This window comes from Nelumbo nucifera, chromosome 6 (genome assembly GCF_055504915.1).
Source record: "Nelumbo nucifera cultivar China Antique chromosome 6, China Antique-T2T, whole genome shotgun sequence".
In the NCBI taxonomy this organism is placed as follows: domain Eukaryota; kingdom Viridiplantae; phylum Streptophyta; class Magnoliopsida; order Proteales; family Nelumbonaceae; genus Nelumbo; species Nelumbo nucifera.
The window spans coordinates 29,256,870-29,273,517 of NC_142654.1; the positions used below are offsets into that span (position 1 = coordinate 29,256,870).

General features: G+C 41.0%; 1 protein-coding gene and 1 pseudogene across 2 annotated transcripts in view; one reads left to right on the forward strand and one right to left on the reverse strand.

Annotated features, from left to right (window-relative positions):
* Positions 1 to 16,648, forward strand: part of LOC104598493 (O-fucosyltransferase 29-like) — a 62,114-nt gene that overhangs the window by 9,193 nt on the left and 36,273 nt on the right. The window lies entirely within an intron of this gene.
* LOC104598682 (NADH dehydrogenase [ubiquinone] flavoprotein 1, mitochondrial pseudogene) lies at positions 3,265 to 5,164 on the reverse strand (annotated as a pseudogene).

Here is a 16,648-nt window from a genome sequence, read left to right on the forward strand (position 1 = left end):
TAGGGTCCTTTGATTTCATCGCTGATGAAGTAGAAATCCTTAGTTGAGCCATGGCTCGTCTAAGGAACAATTCCTCTGCCTCCACCTCTCTTGCCAGATCAAGTATTGTCTCTGCTCACAATGTGACTAGTCCTATAGTGTCTAATTGTTGGATTATTGACTCCGGTGCTACTAATCACATGAGACACATGTCTTCTTTATTTTCTTCTTATCATTTGATGTCTGGCCACGATAAAATGAGAGTTGCTGATGGTTCCCTCTCCACCACCTCTAGAAAAGGGGAGGTTGACCTAAACAAGGATCTCTCTTTTAAATATGTTCTACATGTTCCCAATCTTGCTTCTAACCTCTTATCTGTTTCTAAGCTTATCAAAAATTTAAACTGTAGCATAACATTTTTTCCTATTCACTGTATCTTTCAAGAAATATTGACGAAGAGAACGATTGGGAGCGGTCATGAGTTTGGAGGTCTCTATTATTTTGATGCAGACATCAGTTCAACCTTACAATCATCTGTTGTTAGTGGTTGGGATAATGAGGAGTCAGTATCTAGGTTACATTTGTGGCATGCTAGACTAGGTTATTTACCTTTTTCTTCAATGCAAGGATTGTTTCTTGAGTTGTTCAAGTGTGTTTCGAGTTAGAGTTTGGTTTGCGAAGTGCATCAGTTGTCAAAACAATGTAGAACTCTTTATCCAATTTCTATTAATGAAATTCAAGCTCCGTTTGATTTAGTTCATTCTGATGTATGGGGCCCTTCACCTCTTATCTCTATAGATGGGTTTCATTACTTTATTAGTTTTATTGATCACTATTCACAATGCACATGGATCTACTTGTTAAAAGGGTGTGATGAAATACCACGGATAACCATGGCATTTTGTAAAATGATTGAAACTCAGTTTGGCAAGAAAATTAAGCAATTCTGTTCAGATAATGCTGCTGAATATTTTGAAAGCTCCTTGATCTGTTCATAGAGGATGTAGGCATGTTACATCAGTCATCTTGTGCTAGTACCCCTCAATAGAATGGGGTTGCTGAGCGCAAAAATAAACATTTATTGGAGACAGCTTGAGCCTTACTATTTCAGCACAAGGTTCCCAAGCACTATTGGTCTCAAGCAGTCCTTACAACATCGTATCTGATAAATTGAATGACATCTAGGGTGTTGGGTATGAGAATTCCTTTCTCAGTCCTTTGTTCTAACCTTCTAGATTTCCCTCTTCCTCTTAGAGTCTTTGGCTGTGTGTGTTTCGTTCATGTCAAGGATCCTAAGAAGACTAAGTTGGATCCTAGGGCTATAAAAGGGGCCTTTCTAGGGTGCTCTACCACACAAAAAGGTTACAAGTGCTATGATCCAGTTACTAAGAAAAAATATGTCACCAAGGATGTGGTGTTTTTCGAGTCTCAGTCCTATTTCCAGTCCTCCAGGAATCCTCTTTAGGGGGAGACTAGTAGGATGGAAGATGATTCTTCTTCTTCCTCCTTCTTTATGCCTCTTTCAGCCTCGGGTCTTCCATATTCTCCTCCTGATCCTCCTAGTTTTAGCTGCCCAGGTGAATCTAGTGAGACTCCCACTGAACTTGTTATTGCTCTTGACTACCCAGGTGAATCTAGTGGGACTCCCGTTGAACCCGTTACTACTCCAGATGTTGAGGATGCGACTGATAACACTAATAGGCAGCAAAAAGATATGAGAATTCCCTACAGAAGAAAAAAAGATCCTCCAACTTATGGCAACAACCAATCGGACTTGGACCAATTTGTTTCATTGGTTCCAAGTAATCCTATCAACTCATACTTCTGATTTGGATCTTCCCATTGCTCTTCATAAGCCTACTCGCTCTTGTACTACCTGACTCCCCATTGCTGAATACGTTTCTTATTCATGCTTATCTCCTTGTTATTATTCCTTTTTGTCTGCTCTTTCTTCTATTCATGTTCCTGCTAGGTACTTAGAGGCAGTATCTGACCCAAGATAGAGGGAGGCTATGAATGAGGAAATGAAAGCCTTAATGAAGGCTAGGACTTGGGAATTAGTGGATCTACCAGAAGGGAAGAGCATTGTGGGATGTAAGTGGGTGTTCACTGTAAAGCATAAGGAGGATGGGTCCATTGAAAGATATAAGGCCAAGCTAGTGGTGAAAGGGTTTACTCATTAGCTGCAAATTTCTCATGGGAGCTACATCAGTTGGATGTGAAGAACGCTTTCTTGAATAGTGATCTACATGAGGAGGTATTCATGAATCCTCCACCTGGTTATGATTTTGATGGGAAGGTATGTAGGCTAAGGAAAGCATTATATGGACTTAAACAATCCCCTTGAGCTTGGTTTGAAAGGCTTTGTGGGGCCATGAAGAAAGTGGGATACACTCAGAGTGGTGCAAATCATACCTTGTTCATAAGGAAATAGGATAGCGGGCTTACAACACTTATAGTCTATGTGGATGATATGGTGATTACAGGAGATGATCTAGAAGAGATAAAAAGATTAAATGAGTTCTTGGCATCTAAATTTGAGATCAAAGATTTAGGCCATCTGAGGTACTTTCTTGGAATTGAAGTTGCAAGGTCACAAGAGGGCATTTATATATGTTAAATGAAGTATGTCCTTGATCTTCTAGAGGCAACAGTTATGATGGGGAGTAGACCAGCAGATACTCCAATAGAGCAGAATCATTATTTCCAGGAATCGATTGGAGAGGATGTTATGTCCCAGAAACTCACACACAGTTCTCAGACCCACAGCAGAGTTCACACAACTAGAACATCAACAAAAGAAACTGGTATTCATAAGAAACATTTAACAGTTGGTCGGTTCTTCGAGAGACCGCCGGCTTTCCCAATCACTCACAATATTCTTCACTCAAAGAAAAAGCATACCACCCCTCATCCCCCAAAGCCCCTTCTTATACTCTTCTGATAGCATAATTGACTCCCTCTATAAATGCCCAACTGGCCTAGTTATAAATGCCCAAAAACTCTTCTTATTCATAACTGATATAGCTATAAATGCCCCAAGACTCTTCCTATTCCCTTTTGACCTCCTCCATAAATGCCCCATGTCTAATCATCTCCCCCTTATGCTGCCTTTTCTTTCTCCTAGCATACGTAAGGTTAGCTAGGGGCCTATCATTACCCGCCGCCCAAAGTCTAACCTTGTCCTCAATGTTAAAATGAGGAAATTGGTCTCGAAGCAAGTCAAAAGGCTCCCAAGAACCTTCAAAATCAGGCAGGCCCAGCCAATGAATAAGCACTTCCAAACTAGTAGCTCCAGGCATAGTGGATGGACGCACACCGCGCACTGATATGTCCCTGCACAGGCCAAGCAGCAGCATCGCCCAATGCACAGATGGTGTGTCTGCTTTGTCACCTCTTGAAGCATGTCTATTTCCTCCAGCTTCGCGTTTCCAACCTTCAGCCTCTCCATGATCCTCCACAGCCATCCTGTCCCCTCCTTGCATGGTGTGCACTGCCCACAACTTTCATGCTTGTAGAAGTAAGAGAGCCTAGCAATTGCATCCACAATATCAATTGACTTGTCCATCACAATTACAACAGCTGTCCCTACACCCGTTTGGACAGCCTTGAGTGCATCATAATCCATCAACACGTCATCACATATGTGCTTTGGAATCAGTGGAACAGAAGAACCCCCTGGTATCACAGCAAGCAAATTATCCCATCCCCCTCTAACTCCTCCACAGTGCCTCTCTATCAGCTCCTTCAATGGAATACTCATCTCCTCTTCAATTGTACAAGGCTTATTCACGTGGCCTGAGACACAGAATAGCTTTGTCCCAGAATTGTTCTTCTTGCCAAAACTAGCAAACCATTCAGGATCACGCCTTAAAATGGTGGGGGAAGCAGCCACAGTGTCAACATTTGTAACAGTTGTTGGACATCCATATAGCCCTGCATTAGCTGGAAAAGGAGGCTTCAACCTTGGTTTTCCTTGTTTTCCTTCAAGGCTTTCCAACAATGCCGTCTCTTCTCCACAAATGTAAGCACCAGCCCCATAGTGGATATGAACATCAAAATCATACCCAGATCCACATGCTTTTTTTCCCAAAAGTCCAGCTTGATAAGCTTCCCTCCTTGCCTTCTCAAGGTTTTTCCGCTCATTTACATACTATCCCCTTATGTAGATATAAGCAGCAGTGGTCCGCATACCAACCCCTGCAATCAGGCAATTCTCAAGTAGTTTATGTGGGTCATGGCGCATAATTTCTCTGTCCTTACATGTTCCTGACTCACTCTCATCAGCATTGACAACAAGATAAGAAGGACGGCCATTAGATACTTGTGGCATGAAAGACCACTTCAGGCCAGATGGAAAACCAGCTCCACCATGGCCTCGAAGACCAGATTTCTTCATTTCATTGACAATCCAATCAGAGCCCTTAAGTACCAAGTCTTTAGTTCTATACCAGTCACCCCGCTTCATGACACCTTTCAGGAAAGGGTCGTGCAACCCATTAACAAATGCTTCTTCAAGGACTGATTCCGGCAGGTCACGTAAGGGAGCGGAGAGCACCTCGAATTGGCGACGATATTCCTTAACAGTAGAAGACTGATGTAATGAGAAGAGCTGCTCCTGTAAATTACCCTCCTGAGTCGATTGAAAACGTTCAAGGAGGAGCTCTTTGAATTCTGTCCAACCACGAAAAGGTTGCCGACCATCTTCCCAGTAATACCACGCCAATGCATCACCCTCTAAACAGACAATTGCAGCTCGCAGACGCTCCGCCGGAAGCAAGCCATTAATCTCAAAATAGCGCTCCGCACGAAAAAGCCAACCGTCTGGATTTTCCCCATCAAAAATAGGTAGCTCCAACTTCCGAGGAAGTGAATCAGAAGTATGTTCCGGGATTGACACTGAAGGAGACGTCGGGAAAGCTGCACTCTTCCCTTTGTCAGCCGCACGACTTGATGCGGCTACAGGAGGAGCAATGTCCGTTGTAGACAAAGGAGCTGGCAAGGTCTGTTGTTGAAGCAATGGATCAAAACGTCTTACCAAGTCTTGAACGCCTCCTTCCAAGGATGTGATCTTCGAAAGTCCAGCTGTTATCTCATCGGGTAAGCCATCCACTTCAGAATGCAGAGAAGTCAAGCGTTCTTCGAAACCCTTCACCTGCGATGCCACTTCCTTAGCTGTCACCATGGCTGAGGAAAGACGAGCTCTGATACCACTGTTATGTCCCAGAAACTCACACACAGTTCTCAGACCCACAACAGAGTTCACACAACTAGAACATCAACAAAAGAAACTGGTATTCATAAGAAACATTTAACAGTTGGTCGGTTCTTCGAGAGACCGCTGACTCTCCCAATCACTCACAGTATTCTTCACTCAAAGAAAAGCATACCACCCCTCATCCCCTAAAGCCCCTTCTTATACTCTTCTGATAGCATAACTGACTCCCTCTATAAATGCCCAACTGGCCTAGTTATAAATGCCCAAAAACTCTTCTTATTCATAACTGATATAGCTATAAATGCCCCAAGACTCTTCCTATTCCCTTCTGACCTCCTCCATAAATGCCCCATGTCTAATCATCTCCCCCTTATGCTGCCTTTTCTTTCTCCTAGCATACGTAAGGTTAATTGGGGGCCTATCAGAGGACTACCTTGATAAAGAAAGATACCAAAAGCTGGTGGGAAAATTGATATATCTATCTCTTACTCAACCTGATGTAGCTTATGCAGTACATGTTGTCAGCTAGTTTATGCACTCTCCAAAGATTCCTCATATGAAAGCAATGGAAAGGATCCTCAGGTATTTGAAGGCATGTTCGGGAAAAGGAATTTTGTTTAAAAAGCACAATAAAATTGGAATTGAGGTGTTTACTAATGCAGAATGGGCTGGATTAGTTGGAGATGGGAAGTCTACCTCTGGATATTGTACATTTGTTGGGGGAATTTGGTTACTTGGCGAAGTAAAAAGCAAAATGTGGTTGCAAGATCTAGTGCAGAAGCTGAATATTGGGCTATGGCACATGGTGTTGCAGAACTGTTGTGGCTTAGGACTCTCCTTGGTGAACTCGGGGTGAAGGTTGATGGGTCCTCTCTGTAGAGAAGATGGGCCGAATGGCCCATAGGCTGTTTATCCTTTCTTACTGTCTATGTTCCTTTCTGTAATGGGCCTTATTCTGGGCCCATCCTTCCTATGTTATGTTCTTTGTAATTTCTTGCCCAACTAAGGGCCCCCTTGTAATTATTCAAATTTAACATAATAAAATAGTGTTAGGGTGTTAGAGTGAGAGTATGTTCGAAACTCTCATACTCTAAACCCTCATTGCCACACTCTCAAGGTTTGTTTTTCTTCTTGGTATCAGAGCAGGCCTGAACTTGGCTTAGACTCTCATGTGGGTGTACTCCAGCCGACTGCATGAGAGTGTTCTAGGGCTGGAAGCTTCAGCTCATGTTGCCTGTTTCTTGGAGGTCATTGGAAGGTGCCCAAGACTCAAATCTCTTGGAGAAGTGGTTCAGTGACCAGGAAGAATTAGAGAAAAAAAGGGGGAACTGTTCGGTTTCTGATTTGAAGCTTAAATATTGTAAGTTGTGCTCAGATTTCTGAGTTATTTTTTTTTCTGTTTTTTGGACTGTTGAATTGTCCGAAATTTCCTTGAAAACTGTTCAACTATTCGGCTGTTTTTTTAATCTGGTTTAACCCATAGATTTCTGGGTTGTTTTCACTCCTTTTTGGGACTGTCAAGCTACCGAAACATCATTGGATTCAGTTGCGAATTGTTGCTTCTATTTGGCTGTTTTTGGGGCTTGTACAGACTATTCCTGAGGCTTTTTCTCACCTTTGACAGTGGGGTCTTCTCTACTGCCCACACTGTGTTTGTAAAAAGACCTCTTCATCAATACGGATTGGTATTTACTCTCTTTGGGTATTTTTTGGTGATTACCTAGAAGTCCCTGATTAGAAAAGGAACTTCGATTGGGTGCACATTGCTTAGAAGTTTTCTGATTACTTCTTGAAAGCCGAACCAAGCTGTTTTTAGTGTTTCGTGTAGATGACAAGGTGCTGCTTCAGACTTGGTTCTTACAGCTTCCGGGTGTGGTTTGGCCTTGTGTATTGCTGTCTTGAGGTTGGTTGAACTCAGTCCTAGGTCATCCTCATTCAGTACACTTGTAGAAGTCGTTTGAAATCCTATTTGAAGTGTTTACATGATGGACTCCTCAGAGATTGAAAACAAGAATGTTGCTGAATATGGACAGGTTCAGGGGACTCTAGTTGATTCTTTATTGACTGTGACCACAGTTAAACTAGATGGAACTAATTATCTAGCATGGTCACAATTGGTAAAGATTTATATATGTAGTAGAGGAAAGTGGGGGTTTATTTCCAGGAGCAAGAAGGCTCCCCCAGAAGATGATCCATCATATGAGAAGTGGATGCAAGAAAATTACACTGTCATTGGGTGGCTTGTGAACTCAATGCAGCCACAAATTAGCCAACACTACCTATGGATGAATTCAACAAAGGAAATCTGGGACAGTGTTGCAGAAACCTATTCCCAAAAACTAAATGTGGCTAGAGACTATAAATTGAGAAGTGATGTGAAGAATTTAAGTCAAGGGGAGAAACCTTTAGCTGTATACTTCTCAACTCTGAAGTCTCTGTGGCAAGAAATTGACCTAATAGAACTTGTAACTTGAGACACCACCAATGATGCAGAGACCTACAGAAAACTGGTTTAAAGGAACAGGGTGTTTGAGTTCTTAACCGAACTAAACCCAGAATATGATATCGCAAAACAAAATATTCTATCCAAGGAGAGTGTTTCATTGTCACAAGCATATGCATTGGTGAGCAGTGAAGAGAGCAGAAGGGCTGTCCAAGTTCAAGGGGCTGGTATTAGTGAACACTTTGCGAATATGGGGGTTAAACCCAAAGGGGTTGCTTGGACTTCTAGTGGCTCTGGGAAGAAAGAAGTTGTATGTGAGTACTGCAAGAAGCCAAAGCACACCAAAGACAAGTGCTGGAAATTACATCCTGATCTTGTTCCCATTCGGTTTCAGAAAAAACATGATAGTAAAAGGACAGGGAGTGCAAATGTGGCTGCTGGTCCAGATAGTGATAAGTACTATACTGAAGAGATGTCTGCTTGTGCACAGTTGGCAGCCATGAAAGCAGAATATGAAAAGTTTGGGAAGATGATCAGTCATCTAGAGGGTGTGACTTCTTCTTCCAACCCTTTAGGAAATTCAGCTTCTTCTGCATTTGCTCATTCAGGTATAAGGGCTTCTACCAATCATGCAACCACTTCAGGTAATCTTAAGATCCCTTGGATTATTGACTCAGGTGCTTTTGATCATATGACCAACCTTTCTACCTTGTTTGTTTCATATGATTTGCTTTATGGACGTGATAAAATCACTTTAGCCAATGGTTCACTTGCCCCTATTTTTGGCAAGGGAACCATCAAGGCTACAAATTCCTTGTTCCTACCTTCTGCCCTTCATGTACCTAGACTAAATACAAATTTGTTGTCTGTAAGTAGTTTAACTAAGTCATTAAACTGTTGTGTAACTTTCTTTCCTTCCTATTGTGTTTTTCAGGATCTGGAGTCTCAGAAGGTGATTGGGAGTGGCCATGAGGCGAACGGAATATACCTGCTTGATACTTTCGGACAATGCCCTGATCATCCTGGGAATGTTGCTTTTGGGTCTGTTTCTTCAGAGTCTATTAGTCGGATTATGTTGTGTCATCGTTGTTTGGGTCATCTGTCTTTTTCTGCCTTGAGTCATCTATTCCCTGAACTGTTTAAGAGAATTAGTTTGTCCAGTCTTCATTGTGAGTCTTGTGAATTATCAAAGCATTGTAGAAACAATTATCCTTTGAACAATAAAAGATCTTCTTTTCCTTTTAATATTGTGCACTCTGATGTGTGGGGGCTTTACCACTTACCCTCTATGGGTGGCTACAAATATTTTATCTTGTTTATTGATGACTTTTCTCGGTTCACTTGGATATTCCTGATGAAATCCCATGATGAAGTTCCAAGATTTGTAAGACAATTTCATGAATTTGTTCTAACCCAATTTGATACCAGGATTAAAATTTTCAGATCTGACAATGCAAAAGAATATTTTGAGAAGAACTTATCCTGCTATCTCTCTGACATGGGGGTTATTCATCAATGCTCCTGTGTTAGGACCCCAAAACAGAATGGAGTTGCTGAAAGGAAAAATAGGCATATTGTTGAAGTTGCAAGAAGTATCCTATTTGCCTCACATGTTCCTACAAGGTTTTGGGGTGATGCTGTTCTCACTGCTACCTACCTTATAAACCGTATGCCATCCAGGGTTTTAGGGTTTAAGTCTCCCTTCAATCTCCTTGATCCGGACAAGGACCTTTTCTCTATTCCTCTTCGTGTCTTTGGCTGCACCTGTTATGTACATGTTCCAAGTGTCCAAAGGCATAATTTTGAACCAAAAGCCCACAAGTGTATCTTCCTTGGTTATTCCCCCACACAGAAGGGTTACTGTTGTTTTGATCTAAAGACTGGCACTCGGTATGTCTCAATGGATGTCACCTTTGATGAGCTTTCTCCCTTTTATGGTTCCTCTCCGGAAGGACATTGTCCACAGGGGGAGGATTTGTCATAGGTGTTTGCTCTTCCTTTTCCTGTCCCAGTTGAGTCTTTTGATGAGTCTGCTTCTCCTTCAAATGAATCAAGGGCGGATTAGTCGTTCCATTCTCCCTGTTCCAGTGTTCTTCCTTCTTTACCTCCTCGCCCTATCCTCAATCCCAAGGTGTATCAAAGGCAAAGATCCAGAAATGAGCAGGTTGTTTCCCCTACATCACATGAGCCTCATACACTTCCAATCACAGATAAGACAACAGGTACTGTTTCAGCACCCTTGTAGCCATCCTTCCCTGACCTTGATATTCCCATTGCTGTTAGAAAAGGAAAACGGAAGTGCACTGCACGCTGCATTTCCAAACACCTTTCTTACAGGTTGATTTCACCTTCATACTTTGCCTATCTCTTTTCTGTTGCCTCTAACCCTATTCCTAGGTCTGTGTCAGAAGCTTTTAATATTCTAGAATGGAGGGATGCTATGAGATCTGAAATTGATGCCCTACACAAGAATGACACATGGGAAGTGGTTGATTTTTTTGAAGGGAAGGATCCAGTTGGTTGCAAGTGGGTCTTTACTATCAAATATCGAGCTAATGGCACCATCGAAAGGTACAAGGCCAGGCTGGTTGCAAAAGGCTATACACAGACATATGGGATTGATTATCTGGAGACCTTTGCACCTGTTGCCAAGATGACATCTGTGAGGGTTCTTCTATCTTTAGCTGCTCACTTTGACTGGCCCCTTTATCAATTGGATGTGAAGAATGCATTTCTGAATGGTGAATTACATGAGGAGGTTTATATGTCTCTTCCTCCAGGGATGTATGGAACAAATATGAAAGGAAAGGTATGCAAGTTGAAGAAATCTCTTTATGGACTAAAACAGTCCCTTAGAGCATGGTTTGAGAGATTTAGAACAACACTTGTTAACTTTGGCTATGTGCAGACACAGTCTGATCATACTCTTTTTGTGAAGAGTAGTGGACCTCTGGCAGTATACCTCATTGTGTATGTAGATGATATAGTAGTGACTGGTAATGATGTTTCAGGAATTCATGATCTCAAATCTTTCCTCCATACAAAGTTTGAGATTAAAGATTTGGGGGAATTGAGATACTTCCTTGGCATAGAAGTTGCTCGATCCAAGGATGAGATTCTTATCTCCCAAAGGAAGTATGTTCTTGACTTGCTCTCTGAAACTGGGAAGATGGGTGCTAGACCAGTTGCTACTCCTATTGATATGAGTCATAAACTCTCTGCCTCAGATGGTACATTGTTAGAAGACAAAGGAGTCTTCCAAAGACTTATTGGGAAACTTCTGTACCTATGCATGACTCGGCCAGATATTGCATATGTTGTCAGTTGCATTAGCCAATTCATGCATGCTCCTCGAGGCACTCATATGGCAGCAACAGAGCGAATCCTGTGTTATTTGAAGGGCTCCCCTGGAAAGGGAATTCTGTTTGTCAAGCATGGTCATATGAAACTTGAAGCCTACACCGATGCTGACTGGGTCGGAAACATTAATGACAGAAGATCTACTTCTGGGTATTGTAGCTTGGTGGCTGGTAATGTTGTTTCTTGGAGAAGCAAGAAACAATCGGTTGTTGCTCGGTCTTCAGCAGAAGCAGAATACAGGGCCATGGCACATGGAGTTTCTGAACTATTATGGCTAAAATCATTGATGGAGGAACTTGGGGTTGAGCATGACAAACCAATGATGTTGTATTGTGATAATCAGGCTACCATCAACATTGCTCACAACCCAGTGCAACATGATAGAACTAAGCATATTGAAGTCGATCGACACTTCATTAGAGAAAGGGTCTTTTCGGGTGAAGTATGTCTTCCTTTCATCACATCTGAAAGACAGTTGGTAGATTTTCTCACCAAAGGCATTCCCAAGGCAAAACTTCAGCATGATACTAGCAAGCTTGGCATGATTGACATCTATGCTTAGCTTGAGGGGGAGTGTAGAGAAGATGGGCCGAATGGCCCATAGGCTGTTTATCCTTTCTTACTGTCTATGTTCCTTTCTGTAATGGGCCTTATTCTGGGCCCATCCTTCCTATGTTATGTTCTTTGTAATTTCTTGCCCAACTAAGGGCCCCCCTTGTAATTATTCAAATTTATCATAATAAAATAGTGTTGGGGTGTTAGAGTGAGAGTATGTTCGAAATTCTCATACTCTAAACCCTCATTGCCACACTCTCAAGGTCTGCTTTTCTTCTCTCTCAAGCTGTATTGTGACAACAAGGCTGCCATCAACATTGCAAATAACCCAGTTCAACATGATAGGACTAAGCATATTGATTGATCAACACTTTGTAAGAGAGAGAATTGCCTCGGGTGAACTTTGCTTTACTTATACTCCCTATGAGATGCAGGTTTCTGATGTTTTGACAATAGGACTATCTTCGGTGAAGTTCCTAGACTTACTTGGCAAGCTAAACATGACTGACATCCATGCTTAGCTTGAGGGGGAGTGTTGGTTTGAGTGGTTAAATGTTGGTGGGCTTAGTTTATCTTTTATGTTTAAGTTCTATAGTCTGTTATGGGCCTAAACCTGTTTTATTTTACTTCATTATGTCTAGGTGTCCCATCACTAATCAGGGGCATTCTACTCTATTTCTGTAACTTCTTATTGTAAATATATATAATAGCTTCTAGGGCTGGCTGAGATAGTTTGCCGCCCATTCTCAAACTTCTTCTCTTCTCTTCTCTTCTTCTTCATCTTCTGCTGCTGTACTTTCAGCAAACAAATTCCTTTTCTTTAATTGGGAGGTGGGGTGGGAGAAGTGTAAATGCGGCATTGATTATTTCATGTCTTGTCATTGAGTAAAATAGCAAAAAGCCCTTCTTTAAACTGATTTCTTCTTAGATTCCATGATTATTCTTATCATATTATAACCAGGGTGGGTTGAAGCAGTAAGAAATGATTTAGTAGCTTGTAATTTAAAAATTGGCATTTAAACCAAATGGAATGGCAAAACAGGAATCATGCAGCCAAATATATAACTATATCTATATCTATCTATCTATCTTTCTATTTATATATATATGCATATATTTATATGTATTTATATGTATTTATATGTATATTGATAACTGAGGGTGGGCCATGGTGTAACAGTTGGGTTGCTCCATTGTGACCTGGGTGATCAGGGTTCACAGCCTCTCTGTATGTACAGGGGTAAGGCTGAATACATCTGTCCCTCCCCAGATCCCGTCATTGGTGGGAGCCTCGTGCATTGGGCTGCCCATTTTTTATATGTATATTGATAACTGAAATATTTCATTAAAAATAGAACCACCACATTTCTCACCAAGGTGAGCGGCAGGCCTGAAGTATAAAGCTAGCTCCTAGCATCATGGAACCTAAAAACAATAGAGAAAAGAAAAAGCAGTTACAGATTACAACCCGGCCTCTTACAGCCCCTCTTCATTAAGAAGAAGATGGGAAGAATTACAACAGGAGTGATAAGAAACCACCCCAAAAAGCAAATTCAAACACCCGCAGCATACAACCTTATAAAGAAAATATCCTCAACCTCCAAAATGAAGAAGAAAAACAAACGAGATTGAAATCAAGAAGAACAAACAGCCCCTCCTGTCGATGCCCCTTTCTTCTTCCAAAGTTGTCCTCTGTTTTCTTCAACTTCTCTAAAAACCTTTGTAGCAAATTCCTCAACCCCGCCGGCGCTAAAACAAATCCCTAATAATTTGCTTACCTCTACCTCCATGTTAACCACCTATTCTAAATCTAACTCACTTTGCACAACATGAGTTTCATCCATGATCACCTCCTTTTCTTTAAGGGGTTCAGTCAAGACCTCCTCACCTCTTCTTGCTATTTCTTCTATAGGATTTTTTCTACATTTTCTGGTTCCCATTGCTTGACTTGAAAGATCTTTTGCACCCCCTCCAACATCAAATCTTTCTTTCACTGACTCCTCTTGTTAAAAGGAGAAACAGAAACCACTTGACCCTCACCAACAAGCTTAATCTCTTTCGAGCCACCTCCTTGACCATGCTTGAGATCACTTAATCTTTCACTTTCTTCCTTAAGTAAACCCTTTTGAACTTGTTGGAAGGGCCAGCACTACAAACACCTTTTAACCGAGAAAAGATCTTCATAACTTGAACCAACTGGCCATTTTTTGGGCCTTTCATCTTTTATGGACAAACCAAAGCTTTAACTTTGCCCGCTTTCGAATCCTCAACCTTGGCACTCTTCACCCTTCTGCTTCTCAATTCATAGCCCAACCTTCGAACATATATTTCAAAAAACTCTCTTGATTCCCTCAATTTTGAATCTGAAGCCTCAACCTTAGTCTGAAGAGTCTCCACCATGTCCTCACCACTGACTTCACGCCATTTGACACTTCAGATGAGAAAACCTGATAAACCCCATTCTCAACTGACGAACCAGATGTAACATCTCCTTGTCCCTTCTTCATCCAAACTCCTACCTTTTGGGAATCACCAACTCCACCCTCAGATGATAAACACTTTATTAGGGAGAGGGTTAAGATGGGAGACATTTGGATCCCTTACATTATTTCTACAAATCAATTGGCTAATGTTCTCACAAAAGGTGTAGGCGCTCTCCAAGACATTGATCTTTGTAACAAATTGGAAACATAGTTGTCAAGTGATGCCTAATTGCCTTGACACCCTTGGAGGCTCACCTCGCCTAATCGTCAAGCAGTTTTGTACATTGTGTTATAAAATAATTTTATATTCTTAAATTTTTTGAGATTATAATTATAAAATAGACATTATTAAACTAAATATTCATTTTTTGTGTTTATATACTAATCTCTTTCTATTATTTTATTCTTTGCTAGGGTTTAATCAACACAAACATTGCTAAATGTTGTATTTAACCCTCAAAGACTTCAAAACCTGAACCAATAAGTAAGGAAGAACTTAAAATTTTGTCTAAACAACATATTATTCTTCTTCAACTTCTTTTCTTCTTTTCCTATAAAATATAGGGGTTCAGCCCCCATATTTTTTTGAATATTCTTTTCGTTCTTCTTTTTCTTATGAATATGTTGATTTTCTATATTTTAACATGAACGTTATACTTATGAAAATTATGGATAATTATCAAGGAAACATGGTTATGGAACCTGGGGAACTACCCTAGGATATATATGCATGTTTTTTACTTGAAAAAATAATCGCCTGGGTGACAAAGCACTCCCCTATCACCTAGGGCCTTGGTGCCTTGAAAACTATGTTCTCTATTACCAAGTTTATGATTGGGATGAATGGGGGTATTGGCTAGTTTACACCCTAGCTTACTAGTATCCTGGAGAAGATCAAGGACATACTTTGGGAGATGAAGATGCCCTTCTTGGTTGGCAACCTCAATCCCAAGGAAGTATATTTTAGGGGACCAAAATATTTCATCTCAAACTGCGTGGCTAGAAAAATTTTTAATCTTTATGTTTCTTCAACTTAGTCACCTCTGATAACAATGTCATTGACATATACAATGAGAACAACCAATCTCTTATCTTCCCTCTTCACAAACATGGTGTGATCTCACTGATACTGTCTAAACCCCATCTATTGAACAGCTTTGTTGAAGCGGCCAAACAAAGCCGTTGGTGACTGTTTCAATCCATACAAGGACTTCCTCAAATAGTACACTTTCCCTTCACTTCCAATTTCACAGAATCCTAATGGTTAAACCATATATACCTCCTCCTCCTCGAAGTCGCTATTTAAAAAAGGCATTCTTCACATCAAGTTGATGAAGTTGCCACCCTAAATTCGTAGATAGAGATAACAAAACTCTTATTGAGTTCATCTTTTCCATAGGTGCAAAGGTCTCGATGTAGTCAACCCCATTAATTTGAGTAAAACATTTTCCAACCAGCCGGACCTTGTAACATTCAATTGAACCATTTTCTCCATTCTTCACAGAGAAAACCCACTTGCAACTAAGGCCTTTGCAAAGGCTCCGAAGTCTCTTTTCCATAGGTGCAAAGGCTCCGAAGTCTCTTTCTTGTGTAGGGCACTTATCTCCTCTTGCATAGAATTAGACCACTCAAGGGATGCCAAGGCCTTTGCAAGGGTTTTATGAATAGAGACACTATAAATGGCTAAAATAAAAGCATGGTAAGAGGGGGACAAGGAATCAAGAGAGGCAAAAAGTGAAATTAGGATTAGGGGGAGAACAATACCTGTCTAAGGGATAGGTGGTAAGTGATTTTCCTCCAGGGAGCTCATTGGTTCAGGTGGAGCACTTTCAAGTTCCTCCACACCTTTAGGCACATACTGGACCTTTTGGTGCTGCTGATCACAAATAAAGGTCTACATCGGATTAGATGCTGGAAACAACAAAGGATGGTGAACAAATTTCCTCTGCTCTCCTAACTACCACATGTCTCCCCCTAAGGAGGGTCAAGAAAGAAAGACTGAGACTCAAAGAAGGTGACATCCAAGGAAACATAGTACTTGGAAGAGATGAGGTTATAACACTTGTACCCCTTTTGAGAAGAAGGGCACCCTAGGAAGACACAAGGAATGGATTTTGGATCAAGTTTACCTTTGGATGGAGATAGGTCATGAACAAAGCATTTACATCCAAAAATCCAAAGGGGAATAGAAAAAAAAAGAAAACCAAGGAAAGAGGGGCTGGCATGGAGCCTTGTGCTGAAGAATTTTTCTAGGCGTATGATTAATTAGGTATGCTGCTGTAAGGACGACATCACCCCAGAACTTCTCTGGAACATGCATTTGTAACATCAAACCATAGGTAGCTTCAAGCAAGTGCCTACTTTTCTAGTTAGCTACACCATTCTATTGTGGTGTCCGAGGACATGAGCTATGATGAAGCATGCCATTTTTAACCATGAACCAGTTTAGCCCTCTTTCAAAGTATTCCTTTACATTATCTGATTGGAGAATCTGAATAATAGCATGGAAATATGTATACATCATATGATGAAAGTCTTTAATTACTTGAGGCACTTCACCAAAACATAACAAATAGATCCAAGTACAGTGAGAATAGTCATTGATATTTG